The sequence below is a fragment of the Mus musculus genome, chromosome 14 (genome assembly GCF_000001635.26).
Source record: "Mus musculus strain C57BL/6J chromosome 14, GRCm38.p6 C57BL/6J".
Lineage (NCBI taxonomy): Eukaryota > Metazoa > Chordata > Mammalia > Rodentia > Muridae > Mus > Mus musculus.
Genome location: NC_000080.6, coordinates 109,485,872 through 109,507,562, shown reverse-complemented (window position 1 = coordinate 109,507,562; position 21,691 = coordinate 109,485,872). Strand labels below are relative to the sequence as shown.

The following is a 21,691-nucleotide window of genomic DNA, read 5'->3' as shown; positions in this document are numbered from 1 at the left end:
TTACTTGTTCATTTAATACTTTGACTTCCACCATCTTTTGGAGTCTAGTGGTTCAAACATTGATCGTGGCTTTTTAATTCCTCAAATATCATTCTCCAAAGGTCTATGGGCCAGGCCAATTCGTTCTATCTTCATCTTCCAGAAGTAAGAGCTTGAAAAAAGAAAGGGAGAGAGTTAGAAATAGAAAATCTGTTCATTTTCAGTTTGCTGTCAGTTAAAGGATAATGCCATCTGAGCTCTGTCCTTAGAGATAGTAAATTTAAATAGAAGTCACATAGCTATAGAATACTTAATATAGTCCATGCTCATTTTTTAAATTGCCAGCAAGACAGAGTGAGATGTATTATGCAGAGCAAGAAAAGTTCTAATCACTATAAACAAAGATGACATTGATTACTCAGAGTAAAACAAAATCTGGTAAGCATTAGATTTTATTTTTTATTTAGTGTTCCTTGAATCAGTTCTATTTGTGTACCTACTACAGAGGTCATTTGCATGGGGCATATATAACAATTATCAAAAAGAAATAAATATATTGATTAGATTTTAGAAATAGATGATAAGATATGTAGTAAAATCAACAAGAAGACTAAAACAAAATTGAAAATAAAAGTGACGTTGGATCAAGAAAAGCATTAAGAGTAGACATCTCTTTTTTAGTCAAAGACAATCATGCATTACCCTCAAAACAATAATAGGGATGTATAAATCATAATGAAGGTGAAAATCAAGGGTCTTTCTTATTTGGTCAAAAGAAACATAATTTATTAGATGATAGATATGTAGCTTGATTTTATTTTTGTTTCTTTTGCTTTGAGACAAGGTCTCCTTATATAATGCAGGCAGGACTTGAACTTGCACTTTTTGTTGTTTATTATTCTTCTGTATCCATAGAGAGAGAGCCACGATTGGAGGATGTGTATAAAGTGAGAGACTTTTTATTTTACATCATACTACATGGGGTATTATCATCAAGCCAGACCATAACTGCTCAGGCAGCTGTCAGGCAGCAGAGCTACAGAGATTGGAGGAGCTGGAGAGGATGAATGGCTCTAAGGAATCAGTGTCTTCCAGAAAAAAAAAAAAAAAAAAAAAAAAAAAACAGCACTGTCACACATGGGAACTGAGAGTCAGGTGCCACAAGCACAGACACCATACAGAGCCAAGCAAGATGGTCGCCCAGCACTGACAGAGAGAAGTAGAGAGGAGATTCCATCGATCACTAAGACCCTATTTCCAATTGACAAGTAATTGCAAAGTAAAAAAAAAAAAAAAGAAAAAAAATTGTTTCATGTTTTGTTCATATGTTTTCCCAGTGTAAGCAGAGTGGGTAGGACATATTCCCAATAGTTTATGTCCAACACAAATGAATTCAATGGTGATTTTGTTTTTGTGGTGTTTGTTTGTTTGTTTTGGGCTCGTTGGCTCTTCCTGTAAGTCTTTGACATTTTCTGATTCTGTATCTTAATGATGTATGTGTGTCTCTGTGTGTGTGTGTGTGTGTGTGTGTTGTGTGTGTATGTGTATGTATGTATGGGTGTGTATATGGGTATGGGTTGGGAGATAGGTGGGAGATCTTGAAGGAGATGGAGAAGGAAAACTGTTATCAGAATATATTATATGAACTTTCATTAAGTTTTTTCTCTCTCTTGATGGCTTGAATTATAGGTCTTTGATTCTATGCTAAGAAATCAAGTCTTTCATTTATGATTTTATTTCTGCATAAAGTCTATTACAAACAATTATAGCAAACACATTTTTTTCCTGGAGAACCTCCATAGAGTGTCAAAGAAAAAAGAAAAATATGATTGAATTTAAAAGTTATAAATAAAATCTTAACAATTCTTAAGTGATAGACTTATATAGAAACAACTATGCAATTTTTGTTTTAAATTGTAATTTTTTGTTTGTTTTTTGAGGTTGTTTTTCTTTTTGATTTTTGTTTATTTTTTTAATTAGGTATTTATTATATTTACATTTCCAATGCTATCCCAAAAGTCCCCCACCTGCTCCACCACCCAGCCCCCCACCCACCTATTCCCACTTCTTGGCCCTGGCATTCCCCTGTACTGAGGCAGATAAAGTTTGCACAACTAATGGGCCTCTCTTTCCACTGATGGCCAATTAGGCCATCTTCTGATACATATGCAGATAGAGACACAAGCTCTAGGGGGTGCTGGGTAGTTAATATTGTGTTCCACCTATAGGGTTGCAGATCCCTTTAGCTCCTTGGGTACTTTCTCTAGCTCCTCAATTGGGGGTCCTGTGATCCATCCAATAGCTGACTGTGAGCATCCACTTCTGTGTTTGCTAGACCCCGGCATAGTCTCACAAGAGACAGCTATATCTGGGTCGTTTCAGCAAAATCTTGCTAGTGTATGCAATGGTGTCATCGTTTAGAGGCTGATTATGGGATGGATCCCCGGATATGGCAGTCTCTAGATGGTCCATGCTTTTGCCTCAGCTCCAAACTGTGTCTCAGTAACTCCTTCCATTGGTGTTTTGTTCCCAGTTCTAAGAAGGGGCAAAGTGTCCATACTTTGGTCTTCGTTCTTCTTGAGTTTCATGTGTTTAGCAAATTGTATCTTATATGTTGGATATTCTAAGTTTCTGGGGTAATATCCACTTATCAGTGAATACATATTGTGTGAGTTCTTTTGTGATTGGATTACCTCACACAGGATGATGCCCTTCAGGTTCATTCACTTGCCTAGGATTTTCATAAATTCATTCTTTTAAATAACCGATTAGTACTCTATTATGTAAATGTACCACGTTTTCTGTATCCATTCCTCTGTTGAGGGGCATCTGGGTTTTTTCCAGCTTCAGGCTATTATAAATAAGGCTGCTATGAACACAGTGTAGCATGTGTCCTTACCAGTTGGAACATCTTCTGGATATATGTCCAGGAGAGGTATTGTGGGATCCTCCTGTAGAACTATATCCAGTTTTCTGAGGAACTGCCAAACTGATTGCCAGAGTGGTTGTACAAGCTTGCAATCCCACCAACAATGGATGAGTATTCCTCTTTCTCCACATCCTCCCCAGCATCTGCTGTCACCTGAATTTTTGATCTTAGCCGTTCTGACTGAGGTGAGATGGAATCTCAGGGTTGTTTTGATTTGCATTTCCCTGATGATTAAGGATGTTGAACATTTTTTCAGGTGCTTCTCTGCCATTTGGTATTCCTCAGGTGAGAATTCTTTGTTCAGCTCTGAGCCCCATTTTTTAATTGGGGTTATTTGATTTTCTGGAGTCCACCTTCTTGAGTTCCTTATATTTATTGGATATTAGTCCACTATCTGATTTAGGATAGGTAAAGATCCTTTCCCAATCTGTTGGTGGCCTTTTTATGTTATTGATGGTGTCTTTTGCCTTGCAGGAGCTTCGCAATTTTATGAGGTTTCATTTGTCAATTCTCAAACTTATAGCACAAGCCATTCCTGTTCTATTCAGGAAATTTACCTTGTACCCATATCTTCGAGGGTTTCCCCTACTTTCTCCTCTATATGTTTTAGTGTCTCTGGTTTTATGTAGAGTTTCTTAATCCACTTAGATTTGACCTTAGTACAAGGAGATAGGAATGGATAAATTCCCATTCTTCTACATGATAACAGCCAGTTTTGCCAGCACCATTTGATGAAAATGCTGTCTTTTTTCCACTGGATGATTTTTGCACCCTCGTCAAAATCAAGTGACCATAGGTGTGTGGGTTCATTTCTTGGTCTTCAGTTCTATTCCATTGGTGTACTTGCTTGTAGCTATACCAGTACCATGCAGTTTTTATCACAATTGCTCCGTAGTACAGCTTGAGGTCAGGCATGGTGATTCCACTGGAGGTTTTTTTTATCCTTGAGAAGAGTTTTTGCTATCCTAAGTTTTTTGTTATTCCAGATGAATTTGCAGATTGCCCTTTCTAATTAGTTGAAGAATTGAGTTGGAATTTTGATGAGGATTGCATTGAATCTGCAGATTGCTTTTGGCAAGATAACCATTTTTACTATATTAATCCTGCCAATCCATGAGCATCTTCTTTCCATCTTCTGAGATCTTCTTTAATTTCTTTCTTCATAGACTTGAAGTTCTTATCATACAGATCTTTCACTTCCTTAGTTAGAGTCATGACTAGGTATTTTATAATATTTATTACTATTGAGAAGGGTGTTGCTTCCCTAATTTCTTTCTCAGCCTGTTTATCCTTTGTGTACAGAAAGGCCATTGACTTGTTTGAGTTAATTTTATATCCATCTACTGTCTACTGTCTACTGCTGTCACCTGAATTTTTGATATAGGACTGTTTAGATAATTAACCTGATAATTAACCTGATCTTGATTTAACTTTGGTACCTGGTATCTGTCTAAAAACTTGTCCTTTTCATCCACGTTCTCCAGTTTTGTAGAGTATAGCCTTCTGTAGAAGGATCTGATGGTGTTTTGGATTTCTTCAGGATCTGTTCTTATGTCTCCCTATTAATTTATGATTTTGTGAATGAGGATGCTGTCTCTTTGCCCTCTAGTGAGACTGGCTAAGGGTTTATCTATCTTGTTGAATTTCTCAAAGAACCATCTCCTCATTTGGTTGATTCTTTGAATAGTTCTTGTTTCCACTTGGTTTATTTTGCCCCTGAGTTGGATTATCTGCTGCCTTCTACTCCTCTTGGGTGAATTTGCTTCCTTTTGTTCTAGAGCTTTTAGGTGTGTTGTCAAGATGCTAGTGTGTGCTCTCTCTAGTTTCTTTTTGGAGGCACTCAGAGCTATGAGTTTTCCTGTTAGAAATGCTTTCATTGTGCCCCATAAGTTTGGGTATATTGTGGCTTCATTTTCATTAAACTCTAAAAAGTCCTAAATTTCTTTCTTTATTCCTTCCTTGACCAAGGTATCATTGTGAAGAGTGTTGTTCAATTTCCACATGAATGTTGGATTTCTATTATTTATTTTTTTATTGAAGATCAATCTTAATCCATGGTGATATGATAGGATGCATGGGACAATTTCAATATTTTTGTATCAGTTGAGGCTTGTTTTGTGACCAATTCTGTGGTCAATTTTGTAGAAGGTACCATGAGGTGCTGAGAAGAAGGTATATACTTTTGTTTTAGGATAAAATGTTCTGTAGATATCTGCTACATCCATTTGTTTCATAACTTCTGTTAGTTTCAACGTGTCCATGTTTAGTTTCTATTTCCAGGATCTGTCCATTGGTGAAAGTGGTGTGTTGAAGTCTCCCACTATTGTTGTGTTAGGTGCAATGTGTGCTTTGAGCTTCACTAAAGTTTTTTTTTGTTGTTGTTGTTGTTTTTTTTTTTTTTTTTTAATGTGGCTCCCCTTGTATTTGGAGCATAGATATTCAGAATTTAGAGTTCCTCTTGGAAGATTTTACTTTTGATGAGTATGAAGTGGCCCTTCTTGTCTTTTTTTTTTTTTTTTTTGATGACTTTGGGTTGTAAGTTGATATTATTAGATATTAGAATGGCTACTCCAGCTTGTTTCAGATATTTGCTTTGAAAATTGTTTTCCAGCCTTTCATTCTGAGGTAGTGTCTGTCTTTTTACCTGAGATGGGTTTCCTGTAAGCAGCAAAATGTTGGGTCCTTTTTGTGTAGCCAGTCTGTTAGTCTATGTCTTTTTATTGGGGAGTTGAGTCCATTGATATTAAAAGATATTAAGGAAAAGTAATTGTTGCTTCCTATTATTTTGTTGTTAACATTGGCATTCTGTTCATGTGGCTGTCTTCTTTTAGGTTAGTTGAAGGATTACTTTCTTGTTTTTTCTAGGACATGGTTTCTGTCCTTCTATTGGTTTGTTTCTGTTATTATCCTTTGAAGTGCTGGTTTCTTGGAAAGATAATATGTGAATTTGGTTTGGTCGTGGAATACTTTGGTTTCTCCATCTACAGTAATTGTACGTTTGGCTGTGTATAGTAGCCTGGCCTGGCATTTGTGTTCTCTTAGTGTCTGTATAACATCTGCCCAGGATCTTCTGGCTTTCATAGTCTCTGGTGAAAAATCTGTTATAATTCTGATAGGCATGTCTTTATAAGTTACTTGAACTTTTTCCCTTACTGCTATTAATATTCTATTTTTATTTAGTGCATTTGTAGTTCTGATTATTATGTGTCGGGAGGAATTTCTTTTCTGGTCTCTTACACGCGTTCTCGCGACCGGCCAGGAAGAACGCAACAAACCGGAATCTTCTTCGGCAAAACTTTATTGCTTACATCTTCAGGAGCCAGAGAGCAAGAGAGCAAGAGCTCTATTGCTTACATCTTTAGGAGCCAAAGCGCAAGAGAGCAAGAGAGAGGGCAAGAGCGCAAGAGCGCAAGAGCTTTATTGCTTACATCTTCAGGAGCAAGAGTGCAAGAGTGCAAGAGCTCTATTGCTTACATCCTTAGGAGCCATAGCGCAAGAGCGCAAGAGTGCAAGAGCAAAAGCAAGAGTGCAAAAGAGAGAATGACGAAACCCCGTCCCTTTTAAGGAGAATTATTCTCCGCCTAGGACGTATTATTCCCTGATTGGCTGCAGCCCATCGGCCGAGTTGTCGTCACGGGGAAGGCAGAGCACATGGGGTGGAAAACTACCCTTGGCACATGCGCAGATTATTTGTTTACCACTTAGAACACAGGATGTCAGCGCCATCTTGCAACAGCGAATGTGAGGGCGGCTCCCCACACTGGTCCAGTCTATTTGGAGTTCTGTAGGCTTCTTGTATGTTCATGGGCATCTCTTTCTTTAGGTTTGGGAAGTTTTCTTCTATAATTTTGTTGAAGATATCTCCTGGCCCTCTGAGTTGAAAATCTTCATTCCCATCTACTCCTATTATCCGTAGGTTTGGTCTTCTCATTGTGTCCTGGAGTTCCTGGATGTTTTTAGTTAGGATCTTTTTGTATTTTGTATTTTCTTTGATTGTTGTGCAGATGATCTCTATGGAATCTTCTGCACCTGAGATTCTCTCTTCCATCTCTTGTATTCTGTTGCTGATTTCTTTCCTAGGGTTTCTATCTGCAGCATTGCATCACTTTGGGTTTTCTTTATTGTGTCTACTTCCCCTTTAGGGTCTAGTTTGGTTTTGTTCATTTCCATCATCTGTTTGGATGTTTTTTCCTGTTTATCTATAATTACTTGCAACTCTTTAGCAGTGTTCTCCTGTAATTCTTTAAGTGAATTATTAAAGACCTTCTTGAAATCTTCTACCATCATCATTTGATATGCCTTTAAATCCAGGTCTAGGTTTTCAGCTGTGTCGGGGTGCCCTGGACTGGCTGAGGTAGGAGTACTGGGTTCTGATGATGGTGAGTGGTCTTGGTTTTTGTTAGTATGATTCTTATGTCTGCCTTTTGCCATATGGTAAAGTCTGGAGTCAGTTGTTATAGTGGTCTCTGGCTAGAGCTTGTTCCTCTTGTGATTCTGTTATTCTCTACCAGCAGACCAGGGAGACTAGCTCTCTCCTGAGGTTCAGTGGTCAGAGCACTCTCTGCACCAGGCTCTCCTCTTTCAGGGAAGGTGTACAGATATCTGACGTTCAGACATGCCTCCTGGCAGAAGATGAAGGCCTGAAACAGGGCCTGTCCCTTAGCTTCTGTAGTCCACATTCTCACCTGTGCAGAGTAGTCTTGGTGGAGTCAGGTAGCCAAGATGTCTCTTGCAGATGCTCAGGCAAAGCTCTCCCGTGCTGGGAGGACAACTATCCTCTGGCAGGGAAGGTGCCCAGATGTCTGGAGACAGAAAAGTGAGCAGCCTCAGAAGCTCTGTGTCTCCTGCCTGTCCCAGAAGCTGTTATCTTCTGTAGTCCACACTTTCACCTGTGCAGAGTAATCTCAGTGGAGTCTGGGATCCAACTTGTTTTTGTTTTATGAGACAAAATTTGTCTGTGTAGTCCTGGCTGTCCTGGAACTCACTCTGTAGACCAGGATGGCCTTGAACTCAGAAATCCACCTGCTTCTGCCTCCCAAGTGTGGGATCAAAGGCATGTACTGCCACAGCCCATCTTAAATTGTAATTTTTAACATTAAAATATAATGTTGCATAGACTAAGAAATTATTATGGAATATTGGTCTATAAAATTAACATCATTTATATCTATTCACTAACAACTGTCTTTATCTGAGTAAATTACAAAATTCTTGTGTTAGTGCTTTAATGAAGGAAGTTGATTATATTCTCATAAAAAATAGAAAATAGAAATAATAATGTGCCTACTAATTGAATTATTAAGTTACTTAATTATTAAATAGTGTCTGAAGAAAAAATAGAAATAAAACACGATTCTCAACATTCCAAAAATACTCTAAAAATTGTGGAAAAAATAGTATTTTCTTGTAGTCATGTTGGTGACAATTAATGGGCATTACATCTGACCATTCAAAGACAATTTCACAGCCAATTCCCTGTTCCTGTGGAACTTACACTGTTTTCTCCTCACATTTCCTGCTGTAATCCATGGATCTTAGATCTGAGAAGGTGTTGTAGCTGTATTTACTAGGATGGGCTCCACAACTCTGTACTTATTTGGCTGTGAATTTCTGTAAGGGGATCTATCTGTTTCAATGAGAAGTTTCCTTGAGGAAGGGTGAAAACTAGAACTGAACAATGACAGGAATAGACATGCTAATATGGAAGCAGGAGTGACCAACAAAACCCAACACACCACCCACCTGGGCTACAGACAACAATAGAAGTGCCAACAGCTAAAGACATCATCTTTCTCAGTTCCTTTTCCAATACCGAATTCTTAGCCTTGAAAACAAACATGTCAGTAATATTGTACAGACTCAACAGGGTATAGTTACATATTTAGGGACACACAAACACAGGCATACACACAGACACACAAGCACACACAAACACACACTCACACACACTGTGTATAAAAACAATTAATGAAAAAAATCATGAATTTAAAAGAACAAGGAGACGCACTAAAAGTTTTGGAGAGAGAAACTGCAAGTAAAAATGTAACTGATCTACAAAACAAAATAAAACAAACAAACAAACAAAAAACATTTAAAGCAAACTAAAGTCTTTTTTTTTCAGCAAAATTGCATTTCTAATTTGCTAATGTACAGATGGTAGTGCACATCACAGATAGTGCTATTCATATAAGATATTTTTCTATTTTGCATATTTGAAACAAGTTGCTGAATAATCATGAACTGTTCAATGATAGAAATCTTCAACATGTAAAACAAATTCAGACAGAATATATATCCTCACGGAAAATAAGGGATGGCCAATTTATCACAATTAAACCAAAAAGATCATGTATAACTGTCTTGTTTAAATATTTATATCAAATTATTAAAGAATTTCCTACATTCCTAGTTATTTTAAAAGGGCCATTTTATGTTTGGTTTCTTATTCTTTCACGTGTGCATTTTATGTACCTAAAACAAAGAGTACTACTGAATTTGATGGAAGAAAAAAAGTTGATTAACACAAAGACAAACAGAACATTGATATTCTAGCTAAAGCTTGAATCTGATGCAGAGAAAAGCTTAAACCTATAGTACTTCAGTGAGCATAGTTAAGATAAAACTGAGGAGCTAACAGACATTTGCTTGATGAAAAATATTTTATTAATCTTTAAAGAAGATTCCAGTATATCTATGCTGAGTGTCATAATTTTCAAACACAATAAAATGGAAACCTATAAATTATTGACTAAGTCCTAGGATGGAAGGAACTTGTGGATGAGTAAATGAGGTGGCACGAAAATTAGTACATGCAAATTCACAAAACAAAGAAAATGAAATTAGAAAGGATTTGTGATCATTTTAAGAGTATCTTTTGGACAAATGATATTTACTCCAGTTGGTGGATAATGATGGATTGACTTATATCATGTATAATGTGACATATTTAGAATACTTAGCACTGGACTTTAAATGCTACAATAGGGATTTTACAGGCAATCTGTACCCACTAAGTTTTAGTAACCTGACCATTGTAGGAATAAGCAATCACTTTATGAGTGGATTTGAGGCCTTGTGCATATGAAGAAATTAAACATGTTACTGTTACCCAGTCCAACCATAATTCATGGTTGAAGTGGTTAAAAGTTGTAGTCTGAAACTTAGTATAGTGTTTTGTTAAATGATCAAGTTATCACAATGCCTTCTAAATATTTATATTTAATGTCCATACATTTTCACTGCTTTCAATCTTGGTCAAAAAAATTCTTTTTATGTGGACAGTGATTAATGCATATACAAAGAATGATAAACATGCCATAGATAAGTGACTTTGAGTACTTAGACTTAGGACATCTGTAGCCTGTGTATGATGCTGCAACGTTTGGAAAAATTGTGAAAGGTCGTAGTGGAAGAGCCAGAAGATTTAGAGGTGTGCTGTTAAATGCTGTTTTATAGACTTGGCTTGGTTATTACACTTATGAATTCATAACAACTGTGATTGCCTATACAATAACTGCACTAGATCAACTTAGTTAACAGTGCGCCATTAACAAGGGAACTATACAGAGCCTATACTATTTGCTAAGAAGCCATACAATTGAGGACATCTGGATTAGAGAAAAACATGACCTCCAGTAGGTTGCTCATGCTCTCCTGGTCAACTGAATGCAATTGTGCATATAGGCACCACTAACTGGACTTAGTATTTCATAAAATTAAAGGGCATGAATACCTGTCAGAGTAAGGTAAGAGGAGTTTCCAAGATGATTTTGAAAGAGGAAAATGCAGACTTTGAGACTAGACTAGCTTTCTAGAGCAGAAACCAGGTGAATTGGTTCAAAAATGTTGATATCAGCTGAAGCATCTGGGACAGAAACTGCACAACGGCATTTAATTTATTGTGCTTCAGGTTTCCAGCTTTGTGAGCTATCACCCGTGCTGTGTTGGACTTTAATGCTACAACTCTCTTTGTGTCATTTCTGCTCCTGTAAGTAATCCTTCAAACATATTTCTGTAAGTTACCTTCATAAATACATTGTTTCACCAGGTTGGACTTCAGTGTGTTAGGGTCCAACAATCACTGTAGGAAGACCCTTTATATTGGCCTTGTGTTTGTTTGAGTTTTTTGTGATTATAGTTTATGTTCCTTGTTACTTTTACTTTTTGAAAGGAACGGATAAAAATTAAAGGTGTACATGTTGGGAGATAGTGGGGATATGGGAGGAGTTGGAGGATGGGAAACATAATCAAATTGTATTTTATGAAACAAATAGTGATGTGTTATTATCTTGAGAGAAATATTTTGGTTTCTAAATATGTATGGTTTGAATAAATGCAGAGAATGCAGGCTAAAATGCTATCCAATTTCAAACCAACTCTTTCTCAGAAATTTTCCTTTTGCTACTCTGAATTACTGTTGTGTTTATATGTGTGTATGTTTAAAAGTCAGTCACATAATGACAAGATAGAAATAATAAAAATGATTTGATATAATTTGTGTCATTTTCTTAGGAGTGACAAGATCTGCTATGTATTTCTCATTATATACAAATGCAACTACATAGATAAAAAGGACAAATTAAGATAGGAATGATTGGAAGGTCAAGCTTAGGCTCTCTTTCAAGTTCTATTTGAAACTTTAAGCTTTGTTCTTTTATAGATTTGTACATCACTACAGTGAATTTTTGAAAGTTAAAAAAATAGCTTGTCCTTTCTCTTGTTTTCTTTTGCTACTGAATGATCTACTAATATGATAGTTCTGGTAATCCACTGTCCTTCAAGTATAATGAAGTGGAATGGTATTACTTATAATCAGGCTAAGCTCAGAATTCTCCTTGAATTTATCAAACTGGAAATATTTGCAGCAGCCAAGTATAAAATAAAACACACATTTCAACAGTAGTATATTGTCTGTGAGAACAAAAGTACTTATATTTGACAAAATGTAATTTGACTGATGAATAAATGCATTAAAATTATAAAATAACAACAAAACAAAAGAAAACAAAACCAAGGAAACAAAACAAGGACAGGCTTATTTATTGCCACAGGTATCCTACAATACTCTTATTAGTTTGTTATAAAATGCAACGATGTTGCATATATTATACAGAATAAAATACAAATTGATACACTTCTTTAGGAATCATCAGTGAATTTAGATGTACATATCAAAGATATACATCATTTGATTGTGTTTTAATTATTCTTATATTTTACTTAATATATGCATATTATATGGTTAGTAGTTTAATTTACTCTTTACCTTCTGTACTTGCAAGATGAAGAAGGAAAGAATGAAAGGTATGGAGAAGAAGAAGGGAGTGAAGGTAGAAATCTAGGCAAAGCATCCCAAAGCAACTGTCATTTTATTGTGACTGCAGTCAGAATTTATCTAGAAAGCTCCATTTGATCCTTGCTAACAATCTAGACAAGTAGTCTCAGTGTAAATTTTGCATGGAAACACATCACAGAAGATAAAGTTAAAAATGAAAATAGCTGTAAATGATCTTGGAACATTACTTACATTAGATAAAATTCAGCTTAATGATCATTCTGATTTCAAACCGAATAGGAAGTTATTTCACAGTTAGTATGGATGTCAGGATGTTTTGTAATGTTTAAACCTATTTATTTATTTATTTATTTATCTCTCTCCTTTCTGCAAGCACAACATAGCATCAATAGTAGTGTTACGGTTGGGTTTACCCCCCCCACCACCACCATGGGATGGATCCCACATTGATCTGGTCACTAGTCGGCCATTCCTTCAGTCTTTGTTCCATTTTTGTCCCTGCGTATCATTTAGACAGAAGCAATTCTGTGTCAAAAATTTCAAAGGTGGGTTGGGTTCCCATCCCTCCACTGGGGGCCCTGTCTCATGCATTTTGGTTAAGGGTAGAAATAGAAATCTTGCCTTTTAAAAGATCTTGAGCAAGTCATGATATAGTACATATTAAAATTCATGTTATTATAATATCTCCATAGTTTTATTTACTAGTAGTGATAAGTAAGTTTCTGTAAGTGAGAACATAAGCACAATTATTTTAAGTTTTTCTTCCAGAGAAGCCCTTCTTTCTTAAAGCATAACTTAATGTATACAAAAGTAAAACTATGCTACCAAGCTGATTTCCAAGTAACAGTTTATGAAACACCTCATGAATTAACATAGAAGTATCAAAGATATTAATTGTAGTTAGGAAAAGATGAACAGAGAGGGAGATGGGTTCCCATGTCTTTGCCATTTAGCATTCTTCTTTTCAAGTTTGGTGTTTCACTCCATTCATCCCAACCATAGAGAAAATAGATTGTAACAGACTGTGCTTCAAGTGCACAGTCGATTTGATTTTCTCAGTCATTCTCCTTGACTATAACAACAACAACAACAACAAAGGGTACGAACAAAGTTAGAACAGGTTGAATTACTTGAGAAAAATAAACACTGGAAGTACTCTTATTTGAGGTAAAATCTTCTGATTTTTTAAACCTAACATGGCTTCATTGCTTCATTTTGGGAGAAAACAAAAAAGGTGTTTAGTGGCTCTAAAATAAACCTTGATTGTTAGATAGTACTGGCCAGGGCTCCTCTTTAGAACTTCAAAGATACCACATTCATGAAAGCCCTCTGTTAAATGCATCTTATTTTTCTTTCCTTTTCTTTCTTTTTTTTTAGACAGAAGGGACCAAATGGTCAGAGAACAATCCAAGCTAACCTTTACCTGGGACTTATGAGACAGGTTCCTGGTGAGATCTTTCTCCCACCATGAACAGTCACTTTCTACTTTGTTAATATTTTTGATTACTCCATGTTATATACTCAGATGTGAAGATTTGCAGCTAGGAATAAAATAAAAGAAAGAGCAGGCAACTTTTCTTCTTCTTCTTCTTCTAGAGAGGGGACCAGTAAAATACCTGTGACACAAAAATGAAAATGCGAAAAATCATGGGGCAACTTTAAGAGATGAATGAAAAAAAAAATAAAGGAAAGAAAGACACGGAAAGGATATGTCCAATTCTAGGCATGCTGGAGGAAATAGTTTATTGTAGATAAAAGAGAGAATATAGCCAGATACAGGGACATTTTGGAAAACTGAAATTGCACATGACCCTGAGCCACTTCAAGAGACTAGAGAGGGGCATGGAGAGGGATGGGAGAAACCTGGTGCCACAGCCACGAGATCCAGAAGGGGATGGTTAAACAAAATGGGTGAGTTATGTAGGAAAGTACTTCCAGCCCCAAAGGCTGAAGAGTTCAGGGAAGGGTGAGTTATCCAAGCCAAGAGGACCCAGTAACAGGTAGGGGCTACCATATGCAGGGATCCATCCCATAATCAGCTTCCAAATGCTGACACCATTGCATACACTAGCAAGATTTTGCTGAAAGGACCCAGATATAGCTCTCTCTTGTGAGACTATGCCGGGGCCTAGCAAACACAGAAGTGGATGATCACAGTCAGCTATTGGATGGGTCACACGGCCCCCAATGGAGGAGCTAGAGAAATTACCCAAGGAGCTAAAGGGAACTGCAACCCTATAGGTGGAACAACAATATGAACTAACCAGTACCCGGGAGCTCTTGTCTTTAGCTGCATATGTATCAAAAGATGGCCTAGTCGGCCATCACTGCAAAGAGAGGCCCATTGGACTTGCAAACTTTATATGCCCCAGTACAGGGGAACGCCAGGGCCAAAAAGGGGGAGTGGGAGGGTAGGGGATTGGGGGGGGGTGGGTATGGGGGACCTTTGGGATAGCATTGAAAATGTAAACGAGGAAAATACAAAATACCTAATAATAAAAAAAAAATGTTTGTAAAAAAAAAAAAAAAAAAACAGGTAGGGGCTGAGGAATGATGGGAGAAAAAGTTGGCCAGATTTACTTTGATATGTTAAGTAGGCACCTCAGCCATTTGTCATGGGTGTGAAGCTTAACAAGACATGGACAGGGCAGAGAGAGACAGAGAGAGAGAGAGAGAGAGAGAGAGAGAGAGAGAGAGAGAGAGAGAGAGAGAGAGTGAGAGAGAGAGAGAGAGAGAAAGAGAGAGAGAGAGAGAGAGAGAGAGAGAGAGAGAGAGAAATACAGAAAAACAGGAGACAGAGTCACAGACTTTATATTTATAGAAAATTATATATTTAGCACAGAAGTGTTAGTATAGACATACACACACTTGCACCACACACACACACACACACACACACACACACACACACACACACACACATACAAGCGCAGACACACATGTTATAAAACAATGCTCTAAGTATTTGGCATGAGAAGCCTTTCCAGTTGTTGATCAGTGGATTTCAAGTGATTCCCTGAAAAATACAGGCGATTTTCATTGTTCTGAGTGCCACTCAAAAGTGAATAATATCTGTGCTTGACATAAGCTAAAGTCATCTGAGAGGACACAACCACAATTAAGAAAATATTTCCATGACATCCAGCTTTGTGCTTGCCTGTAGGGCATTTTTAAATTACTAATTGATGGGTAATTGTAATTAGAATCATCCCTGGGCTGGTGGTCCTGGGTTCCATAAGAAGTCGGGCTGAGTGAGCCATTACGAGCAAACCAGTAAGCAGCACCTCTCCATGCCTTCTGCATCATATACTATCTCTAGGTTGGTTTCTGCCTTGTTTGATTTTCTGACCTGATATTCTTTGAAAATCAAGGGTAATATTAAAATGTAAAATAAATAAAGCTTTTCCTCCTCAGGTTGCCTTGATCATGGGGTTTCAATATAGTTATAATAACCCTAACTAATATTGTATCTATTGCTAAAACACCACACATTTCTGACCTCAAACTTGGAGGATTTGACCTGAATCTCATCTGACAGCCTACTGTGGAGCACTGTCTTTCATACCTCCATGCAAGCTGCCAATAGTGAAAAGCAATCTATAGCCCTGCCCAACTGTAATAAATACAAAGAACAATGTCCAACAAGGCAAGAGAGCTTTAATAGTGCAGTATTGGCCCTTGTACCAGGGCAGCAACCATCAGCTCTCTAATGAGATTGGAGATTCAATCAACAGAAGGGAAATCATGCCTGATACTGTACCACAACCCTTGGATAATGAGGTCATAGGTATAAGTGACTGCGTTAGAAATACTCACTGTTCCATAACCAGAGTTAAGCATATGTCCTACCCTTCATCAAATGACCTCATTTGTTTCTGCCTCTGTAGACCATTCCAAAAAACCACAATTAGCCAAAATGCAGAGAAGGGATTATAGGTCTTCCATATCAATGAAGTACAGCTCCTTCACCTAGGGGCCAGGGAACATAGAGGGAAGATTCTAAGAATCAGAGGTCCATGAAGTCTGTTGTAAGATGATGTGTCCTAGTTATGACAGAAGCTACACTCATGAAATATCAACCACATGACTGCCTAAAGAACACTTGAACATATACAAATGCAGTGAACATGCTCGTGTGAGTTTGAGAAAATCTCCTGGGGCTCATCTGAAGAGCAATTAACAACTACTGAAAGAGCAAGATTTACTTCTTTCAGGGAACAAACTTCTAGTTAGCTGTTGAATACCAAGTGATCAAACCAAGAAACTAATACATACAAACAACTCCAATGGATTCAAGAGGTTTTATTTATACGTACGTTCATGTATATCTGTATATGTTAATATATATATAGATATATATATTATATATAGATAGATAGATAGATATAGATATACATGTGTGTATAGACAAATATGTACATATTTGAGTCTGTATGTTTACAACAACAATAATTAGAGAAGAAAATTTAAATTTGAGAGGAATATGGAGGACACAGAGGAGGGTCCAAGCCTCTCCTGGAAAAGGTTCTTGAGTGTAATGCTAGCAGTTCTCCTTGTAGCGAGGACCTGTGGGTATGTTCATGCAGAATCTTGGCCTTTCACAAGGCTCTAAAAAGTCCTTAATTTCTTTCTTTATTTCTTCCTTGACTGAGGTATCATTGAGGAGACTGTTGTTCAGTTTCCACATGAATGTTGGCTTTCTATTATTTATGTTGTTATTGAAGATCAGCCTTAGTCCATGGTGATCTGATAGGATGCTCTGGAAAATTTCAACATTTTTGTATCTGTTAAGGCCTGTTTTGTTACCAATTATATGGGCAATTTGGAGAAGGTACAATTAGGCGCTGAGAAGAAGGAATAACCTTTTGCTTTAGGATAAAATGTTCTGTAGATATCTGTTAAGTCTATTTGTTTCATCACTTCTCATCAAAAGCTCTGAGTTTCAAGTCTTCAGATGTGAGTATGTATATTGTAGCAATTTCAGGAACCAAGAAAGTACTAAGGAACCATTTCCAAGACAGAACATAGTGGGGAGCAAAAGCAAGATCTCAACATAGGAAACTGAGAAAAACTGGAGGGGAGGGAGATAAAGACAGAAAAAGAGGAAGAAGAAAAATACAAGTAAGGATGTCTTGGAAAGCCATAATGATTATACTAGTTACTACCCACCTAAAACAATTGCAATACTTTGTAAATATGTATATAAATACAGATATACAGATTAAAAGAATATTTTATTTTTCATATACCCTGATAATGCTGTAATCCTAAAGGTGTAAATATCATCTAACAAGAAATTCAATACTGGATATAGGAATCCCTTGGTGGGCTTTTACTCAGAGTTGTCTGAGAGACGCCAGACTTTATATAACATTACAATTGCCTTTGGTTTTTCCCCAAAGGGTAGAAGGTTAGTCCCTATTGCTGAAGACATTGTGCACTTCAGACATAGAATACAGAACATGTTAAGCAGAAACTCACAACTTTTAAGGTAAAAGAAGGTGTTGTGATAACTGCCAAAGAAAGGAAACCATCAGCAGTCCTATCAAGCAATAATCCTGTGAGCCCCTTGAACAACCAGCATAGCCTGATAAAACTAAGGATATGACAGAGGCACACTTGTCTCACTGGATACCAATAGCTCTCTAATTGGACTTGAGAGACACTCACTCATCAAGAGGGCAATCATGTTTGGCACTCAAATCCAGGCCAGCCACCCAGAAAACATCTTCCAGATAAAAGATCATTTTCAAATAATCCTTAAACAGCTGTAATTTACAAAATGTATTCAATATGGCTGTCAATGTCTGTCTGAATTTTGGGTTAATTGTGTGGGTTCTCATGAGTAGATATCTGGAATCTAACTTACTACTTCATTTTGCTTTTGTTTTTCTTAGTTAGTTAGTTAGTTAGTTAGTTAGCTAGTTAGTTAGTTAGTTAGTTATTCAGTTGACTATTGAGACAGGGTTGCTTTTTGAAGCCATGGCTGTGCTGGAACTAGTTCTGCAGACTAGGCTTGTCTCAAACTCACAGAGATCAATCTGCTTCTGCATCCTGAGTGCTGTGATGAAAGGCTTGCAGCACTTCTAGCCCTCCCTTACTTTCTTTATTACCCTTACTTCCATAAAGCTACATATTTAGTGCATTGAAGTGGATACTTTAGAGAAAATTACCTCGGTTAATTTTGTCTAAGAACTCATCAAGAGGTAGAGCAACAAATAGGAGTAAAATTGTGCAAAATTTGGAGTATTTCCTCTATTGAAGGAATATTGGCTCAGAAACAATCTAAGGATGAAGTAGAAGATTCCCCTCCAATGAATCTCCTTGCTCATTTTTAGCTGTGACAAGAAAACTCATCCATACTTCAGTTAATATTTATTTTGGCTCATAGTTTCAGAAAACCCACATTATATATTAGTTGCTTCATTTCTGAGTATGGAGAAATATTAATCACTGTGTCAAGGAACATGTGGTGGAGTGAAGCAGCTTACCTCATGAAAGTCGGGAATGCAAAAGCAACTCAACAGAAGATGTGCTTTCCTGGGGCCTTTACTAAGTGAGCTAATGCCTTCCACTATGTCCATGTTCATCAAAATCAATCAATCAATCAAACAATCAATCAATGAATCAAACAAGCAAACAAAACAGCTTATTATAAATTCATCAAAGGATAATTCATAGGCCAGAGCAGCAATAAAAAAACAAACAAACTATATATATATATATATATATGTATATCACAATTAGAATACATTTTATAAAATTCTAGATTCAATAATGAAATGACATTGCCTCCAGGCAATACATTTATCTAGGAAAATATTTCTTAAGATAATAATAGTATTAAATATCTCTAGTGAATTTAGAGCTGTTTTTACTCAAGTAGATTCTAGAACAATCATACATGCACATAACTTAAACCAATATAAGCATGCACTGATGCTAATCAACCAGAAGCTTTATCAGTGACTGCTTTCTAGATATTTTCTTTTCCTAAAAAATAGACACAAATTTTTTTCATTTCTAGTACCATTAAAATACATTGAAATATTACAACATTTAGCTCCTATGTTCTATGTCTGGCTTAAAATTTTAGTAAGTAAGAAAAAATGATCTTAAAATATTGACCAAATATATCTTTCTAGAGTAAATTGTTTTTAGTATCTGTTAATTTGTATTTGTATCTGTTATTAAATCTCTGTGGAATTAAAACCAGATATAGAGGCTATGATGACTATGCCTGGATGTCAACTTGACTATATCTTGAATGGAATGAATTACAATCCAGAATTGGAGGGGTCACTTGCGATCCAGATTTTGAGGATGAAAATTACAATTTTCTGATCTGGATCTTGGGATGGAGATCTTGAGGCATAGTACTTTAGGCCCTATCTTGTATCCTAGGTTCCTCAGAGACCAGTCTGCACAAGAGAGCATGCTGGCTGCAGAAGCAACTTAGCTTCTGGGACAGGCCCCCTTTCGGGCCTTTATCTTCAGCCAGGAGGCAGAGCTGAGCTCCAGACCTCTGCACACCTTCCCAGCAAGAGGAGAGCTTGCCTGCAGAGAGTACTTTGACCACTGAGAATCAGGAGAGAGTTGGACTCCCAAGAGTGCTGATAGAGGCTAACAGAAATACAGGAGGAACAAGCTCCAGCCTGAGATAGCTATAACAACGAACACCAGCGATTACCAGATGGCAAAAGGCAAATGTAAGAATCTTACTAACAGAAACCAAGGCCACTCACCATCATCAGAACCCAGCACTCCAACCACAGCAAGTACTGGATACCCCAACACATCCAAAAAGCAAGACTCAGATTTAAAATCATATCTCATGATGGTGGTAGAAGATTTTAAGAAGAAAATTAATAACTCACTTAAAGAAATACAGGAGAACACAGCTAAATGGCTAAACTGGTAGAAGGCCTTAAAGAGGAAGCATAAAAAATCCCTTAAAGAATTAAAAGAAAACAAAACCAAACAGGTGATGGAATTGAACAAGACCATCCAAGATATAATGAATTTATGAAATTCTTAGGCAAATGGATGGATCTGGAGGATATCATCCCGATTGAGGTAACCCAATTACAAGAGAACTCACATGATATGCACTCACTTATAAGTGGATATTAGCCCAGAAACTTAGAATACCCAAAACTCAATTTGCAAAACTCATGAAACTCAAGAAGAAGGAAAACCAAAGTGTGGAGACTTTAATCCCTTTCAGAAGGGAAAACAAAACTCCCATGGAAGGAGTTACAGAGACAAAGATTGGAGCTGAGATGGAAGGATGGACCATCCAGAGACTGTTCCACCAGGGAATCCATCCCATAACTAGCCACCAAAAGCAGACACTATTGCATATGCAAGCAAGGTTTTGCTGACAGGACCATGATATAGCTGTCTATTGTGAGGCTATGTCAGTGCCTGGCAAATATGGAAGTGGATACTCACAATCATTTATTGGATGGAGCACAAGTCCCCCAATGGAGGAGCTAGAGAAGGTACCCAAGGAGCTTAAGGGGTCTGCAACCCTATAGGTCGAACAACAATATGAACTAACCTGTACCACCCAGAGCTCATGTCTCTAGATGCATATGTAGCAGATGATGTCCTAGTTGGCCCTCATTGGGAAGAGAGGCCCCTTGGTCTTGCAAACTTTATATGCCCCTCTACAGGGGAATGGCAGGGCCAGAAAGCAGGAATGGGTGGGTTGGGGAGCGGGGGGGGGTATAGGGGACTTTGCGGATAGCATTTGAAATCTAAATGAAGAAAATATCTAATAAAAATTGTTAGAAAAGAAAAGAAAAGAAAAAAGAAAAGAAAAGAAAAGAAAAGAGTAAAGCAAAGCAAAGCAAAGCAAAGCTTGGACCCAGTAGTACACATCATTAACCTTCAGAGACAAAGGTAAAGAGATTTCCAAGTTCAAGGTCAGTTTAGGACAAACAAGTCCCAGATCCAGGCATGGTCATACACATTTTTAATCTGGACCTTCTGGTGGACACCTCTATAAGGACATTGGAAGAAGGAAGATTTTCTCTTCTACACCTGCCTGCATTTGTTTACTCGCCAGCACATCTGTTGCAATCTACTTCTCCAGAACACCTGCTGAAACAATTATCCTTGTGGGCATGAACAACTACTAGATCCTTGGATTTCCCATTCACAGCTGACCATTTATTAGGGTAGTTGAATTACAGATTGTAAGTCATCACAACAAATTCTCTTAATACACAGACATTCTATAAGTTCTGTGACTCTAGAGAACCCAGTCAAATACAGAGGGGCTAGAAAGATAGGTCAAACAATAAGAACACTTCCTCCTTTTTAGAGCATTTGAAGTCAAGCCCCAGAATCCACAAAGAATGGCTCACAACTGCCTGTAATTGCAGTTTCAAAAACTCAGAAACTCTCTTCTAGATTGTGAAGTCATCTAAACACAACTAGCATATATGATCACAGGCAAAAACACACATGCAAATTCACAC

The 21,691-nt window shown here is 37.2% G+C and overlaps 1 long non-coding RNA gene across 1 annotated transcript in view; it reads right to left on the bottom strand.

Moving 5' to 3' along the window:
- Gm30216 overlaps nt 1–21,691 on the bottom strand; it is a 180,771-nt gene that overhangs the window by 1,919 nt on the left and 157,161 nt on the right. The window contains exon 2 of the long non-coding RNA XR_874946.1: nt 5–151. This is a non-coding gene — a long non-coding RNA (predicted gene, 30216). The remainder of the gene's footprint in view (nt 1–4; nt 152–21,691) is intronic.